This window comes from Papaver somniferum, unplaced genomic scaffold (assembly GCF_003573695.1).
Source record: "Papaver somniferum cultivar HN1 unplaced genomic scaffold, ASM357369v1 unplaced-scaffold_22, whole genome shotgun sequence".
NCBI lineage: Eukaryota > Viridiplantae > Streptophyta > Magnoliopsida > Ranunculales > Papaveraceae > Papaver > Papaver somniferum.
The window spans coordinates 4340116-4345512 of record NW_020632152.1 but is presented as its reverse complement, the minus strand read 5'-3'; the positions used below and the strand labels follow the sequence as shown (position 1 = coordinate 4345512).

Genomic DNA, 5397 nt, shown 5'->3' with positions numbered 1-5397 from the left:
TTTAGAAGACATCTGTAACACTTTCAAGGGTAACACCTTATAATCAATAAGAAACACTAGTGGAAAATGAAAGTTAAACCACTGGCAGGACAAGAGGTAGTATCTCTAAAAACGACTGTGTTCATCAGTTGGAATCTAGAAGTGGTTTTTTTCCAAAACGACTGTGTCTCACAGAAGTTGAAATCTTTAAAAAAAACGACTCCCACTAACAGTCAATCGATAACACTGACATCACAGTAGTTTCTAAAGTTTTAATCGCTAGTTTTCAGAAGTAGTATACCTGGACGAAAACTTTTTTAAAATCTGATTCGTTTGAATCTCAGTCTGACTAGTTTTTCATCTGACTGGCCTGAAATTCATTAAATTTAGAAAATCTGATTCATCCAGCTTATTTCTGACTCATAAAATCTGAAATTCATTAAACTGAAATTTTAATAAATGCTCATTTGATATCAAGTTCACCATTCAATTCAAATTTGAAATATGATTACACTAGTAACTCGATTTACATTAATTGAGCTAACAGTAAGGTCAAAAACCACAAAATAATTTACACAAGTCCTGAACTAACATCATTCTAAGTTATAATTATACTTGAGCATTCTTAAAAACTAATTTTCTTACAATCACTGGAACCCAACCTACAGAATTAAAAAAACAAAACTAAAACCAACAAAAAGATGAACTGAGCTCCCCAACTGATTGGAATATTATACTGCAGAAAAAAAACAAGTTTGGCGTTAGAGGTTTAATAACAAAGTCTTAACAGCATAGTATGTCCTAAAACAAATCTTGACCACTTCGTTGAAGGAACTAAAAATTCGCAACAAGCACTACACCCATTAACAACTAACGCATTATGTAAAACACAAGGTGGATTGATGAGATTTCTGCAAGCACAAAAATTCACATAAAAATACAAAGAAACACAGATATGCAGATGAAAACAAATTGACTTTGATGCACAATTTAGTACCTTGCCGAATGCTTGCAAGAAAAGTTGCATGGAGCGCTCCTTCTGCTAAGTCTACAGGAAGATCTCTCCTGCAGTTTTCCCTGATTGGTTTGAGCTCCTCTCACAGCTTCTCCACCTGCAAATTCGAGTTTGGATACAAACCCAACAATTTTGGATATCTATAAACCATAACTATTCAACCCAATGAATCAACAACAACAACACCATTTTCTTGGCTAGTTTTAAGAGTCCCATGAATCTTCCATTCCTTCTCAACTTTGAAATCATCTCACTAAACGCTTGATAATACACATCTCACTAAACCCTTGGCCTTTAATACTGCATTGTAAAGGCAGTGATTTTTATTCAGAAACTGTAAGGAAAATCCAGCATAAAAAGCTTGATTGTGTTTGTCCTTGCACATCATACATCATCAACGCCTAACTATATATATTTACTTTGAACGAACACGTAGAAAAAGAAGAAAAGAGTCTGTCATTGTTTACTTATAGGATCCTCCTCCATAATTGATAATACACATGCAAATTGTATACTTACCTAAATAGACCCGTGAACAACAATGAATTGAATGCAGAACAAACAAAAACTCAAAACAGCATAACTGAATAGACATCGGTCACCTCACATGTAAATATTCATGAATTCTAATAGTCGCCTTATTAGCCTCCTCCACATATTCTCTACCAAGAAAGAAAAAGAGAAGAACTTTCAATAAACCCACAACAGATAAACACCAAAACATCAGTTACTCAAAGAATCAGTGCACCTATCGGGATGAGTATTCCAACAAAGTTCTGCTGAATCCACTACATAGCATACCTAATACGTACCTGAATATGAGTACTCAATCAATAATACCAGAACAATTTAAGTCCAAAAATCAATCAATTACATGAGCAATCCCTTACCGTACCCCCAATCTCATCCATGGCTCGAATAATATCGACATTAGAATCTGATATATAAGAAAAATTCTCCTGACCAAATATTCAAATTCAGATAAATTTACATGACAAAAATAATATATTGCATTTTTTATGTCCAATAGAAGGCATACCTTTCGATAGCTTCATCAACGAAGCAATGAAAACCATTCAGATTTTAAGACTTTGAATCCATAAAGACCCCTATCTTCATTCAGAGAAGTTATAGGTGAAAATAGAAAAGGAAACACCTTACTGCAAAAAACAAAAACGAGAGAAAATAAAGTGAAATTAAATCGTTAATAATACAGAAAGGATATCAAATTTACCAAACAAGAACAAGATTCGTATTACTCTGATGATTTCAGGAGCGAAAAGACTAGATCCAGGGTTACAATGTTTGATTTCTGTTAAAACATGCGTCCTGATTTGAGATAGGGGTTTTAATGAAGTTATGATTTGTGACATTGAACTTCTGGAATAGACTTAATGAAGGTTTGTCTTCAATTTCTGACTTAGATTTTGAACTTAATTATTGAGAAAAAAAACACTGTTGATAAAACAAAAAAAAAAATAGACTTTGTCAATATTAACTAGTACTCATGGAGTATAAGAACTACTGTTGGAGCAACTGGTTTATGTAAATAACTAGTACTCCCTAATGGAGTATAAGAACTACTGTTGGAGCAACTAGTTTATGTAGGCCCGGTTTCAGGCTATAATCTACCCTTCTCTCTTCAGTTCTTATCTTGTTCACAGACCAAGATCCCCTTCTTCTTCCACAGATAATATCTCTTTCATCGTTTTTCATCGTTACAATCCCTAAATCATAAAGCCTTCTGTTTTATCAACAGTTCAATATTGACAAAGTCTATTATTTTACAAAAATACCCCCTAATATAACGATTGTGGCTGAAACAAGTTTAATTTTTATTAAAGTTACCACTGTGTTTGACAGCACGTATAACTACCACAAGTCCAAGGAAGTTGTTTTTTTTAACCCAGGAAGTGGTTAAAAATCCATTTTACACTAGTGAAAACATCTTCTTCTCCGTGAATGTAGATCTCCATGGCCGAACTACGTTATATGCTTGTGTTCATCTTTACTTTTCACGCTATTTACATCTTGTTCATCTTTGATCTTGTATGTTTAAGTAGTTTTTAGTCTTTAATTTCACTTGGGTGTAGTAGTCAGAAAATATGCAACTACATTTTAGCGCTAGAAACATGGAGGTATGAAGATCTAATCTACACTAGTCCAAAATGCGGAATTTAGGACATACCAAACTGTCGAAAATCGAGTTATACGACAAATATGGTCTGTCCTAATGTCTGTCATATATTTGGTGTACTATTTATTATAGGACGGTTCGTAGTTGTCTAAAATTAACAACGAATTTCGTTTGTCTAAAATTAACGACTGAAGATGATTGTCAAAATTTTGTAATCAGAGATTCATCCTAATCTGATTCAAGTAAGTCAATTTCAGCTGAATCTGGTTGAGTATGAGAATTTATTTATTTTTCCTTTCTCTTTTTTTTTTCTGCTTTGTTCGTTACTGGTTTATGATAATACTACAGACAAGCCAACACATGGATTTTGTAAGCAAATGTAACCCATTCTATTAAAATTAACTTGTACTTCATTTAACAACTCAACAATTAAATTCAACAACAAAAGCTACTTCATGTTCATAACAACAAAGAAGAAAAAACAATAAAAACATTACGATTTAACATCCAAGTGCACGAGTTACGTATTGCTTTGGCCATTCAATCGTCTCACTGGGCTCAATATGTCCAAGTTTTCCATCTCCAACACATATAGTTCCATAATCCTATCTATTTTCTCATCTATAAGGACTTCATAATTTTCATCATTTGGTGGTGTACTAAAATTAACATGTCCAAGTGCAACTTCCTTCTTCTTTACATCTTCCAGTAAAGGATGACGACCTTTCAGAGATCCTAGCTCCACTACTGCAAGTCACTGCAGAGAAAAGCATACACAGGTCAGAAAACTTGGTGAGAATCTAATTAACATTAGATGGTAAGGTACCCACTGGTAGAGAACGTAGTGGGCATGCCAAACATGCTTAAAACAACAGAGGTTAAGGCAGTTAAGGGTGTTACCAACACATGCAGCCAAGATAGACCAATACAAGCTGACTATTCCGAGCCAGATGAACAAAGTTGACATTACAGTGCAGATTACCAAAAGTTTATCACCTCGAGGACGACCCTGGACCATGACAGTGCAGCCCTCTCGTCAATAATGCTAGCAGGCAAACGAAAACAGAGAAGAAGGTTTGCAAATGGATTTTCCAATATTGCACTTTTGGGAATAAATTAAGAATGATATTGCAATTCAAGTAAAACAGAAAAGTAATCATGTAACCAAAACTCCAAGATAAATTCAAATGTGCTTGAAATTTAGTAATCATGCAACCAAAACTCCAAGATAAATTCAAATGCGATTGAAATTTTTACCATATATCTTGTTTTTGGTACTTCTGACCCAATTTCACAAGCTCTGCCATGACGCAATCCATAATGCAAGGAGTGCCTTGTTACCAAAAGGAATTGAAAAAAACAAAAAAACAAATGAGTCGATGTAAAATAAACAAGCATATCAAACCAACCAGACACAATAAATATCACAGAGTACTAAAAATGAGAATATGATTTTGAAGTAAGATAACAGTAATATGCTTAACGAAAACATTCTACTTTTACGACACAGTTAATATTGGTGTCAATTCTTATCAACTATGCACAGTTTTGTTAACTAAAATTCCGCTCTTGGATAACCTTGATCAGCTTTGACGTATGGGAAATTGCATAAGTAAAGGTGGTACACAAGAGTGATTATTGGTCAGGAGCCAAAAGTACGTACATTGGTTGAAGTAGCACAGTCCCTTAAGTAGATACACCAACAACTCCTACTAGTCATACCACTCTTACAACACCTGCTAATCCTTCCATACACCAACAGCTCCTACTAGTCATACCACTCTTACAACACCTGCTAATCCTTCCATACACCATCAACTCCTGCAACACCTCCCACTCCTACCAAATATATAAAAGGCAAGAAAAAAAAATGTAAGCAACCAAGAAACTTCTTTGTTTTATAACAAACAAAATAAAAAAGTGGTCGGAAACTGCAATGCGAAAGATGTATCGAGCAAAAATTGCTGGACTTGGATATAAAAGAAACAAGCATACCAAACCAATCATACACAATGAAGATCACAGGGTAACATTCAAATATACAGAACAAAAAGAAGAACCAATATTATCGCAAATTATTTTCACCTTTCCCTTAGTTGCCAGTAACCACACACATCTGTACCCAAACTACTAAAATTATGGTTGTATCATTAAGCCTAATGAATAATCCCATAAGGTTGCATGTAAGGGCTGTTGGCGCAATGCGGAAATGTGATGGGTTTATGGAAATGAATTTAGGAAGAGAGGTGGGTTAATTGAAAGGTGA

At 34.3% G+C, this 5397-nt stretch overlaps 2 long non-coding RNA genes across 5 annotated transcripts; both read right to left on the bottom strand.

Moving 5' to 3' along the window:
* Positions 1-418: 418 nt before the first annotated feature.
* Positions 419-2696, bottom strand: LOC113340561. Of its 4 annotated transcripts, none has more exons than XR_003355552.1 (6): positions 2254-2696; positions 2034-2154; positions 1885-1931; positions 1597-1806; positions 977-1294; positions 419-715 (listed from the first exon to the last, which is right to left on the bottom strand). It is a non-coding gene; the product is annotated as an uncharacterized LOC113340561 (long non-coding RNA). The 4 variants fall into 4 exon arrangements; XR_003355549.1 differs by having other exon boundaries at positions 977-1656; positions 1743-1806; XR_003355551.1 differs by having other exon boundaries at positions 977-1656; positions 1743-1795.
* Positions 2697-3861: 1165 nt separating this feature from the next.
* On the bottom strand, positions 3862-4448 carry LOC113340580. The gene is made up of 3 exons (XR_003355565.1): positions 4389-4448; positions 4032-4140; positions 3862-3888 (listed from the first exon to the last, which is right to left on the bottom strand). It is a non-coding gene; the product is annotated as an uncharacterized LOC113340580 (long non-coding RNA).
* Positions 4449-5397: the final 949 nt, after the last annotated feature.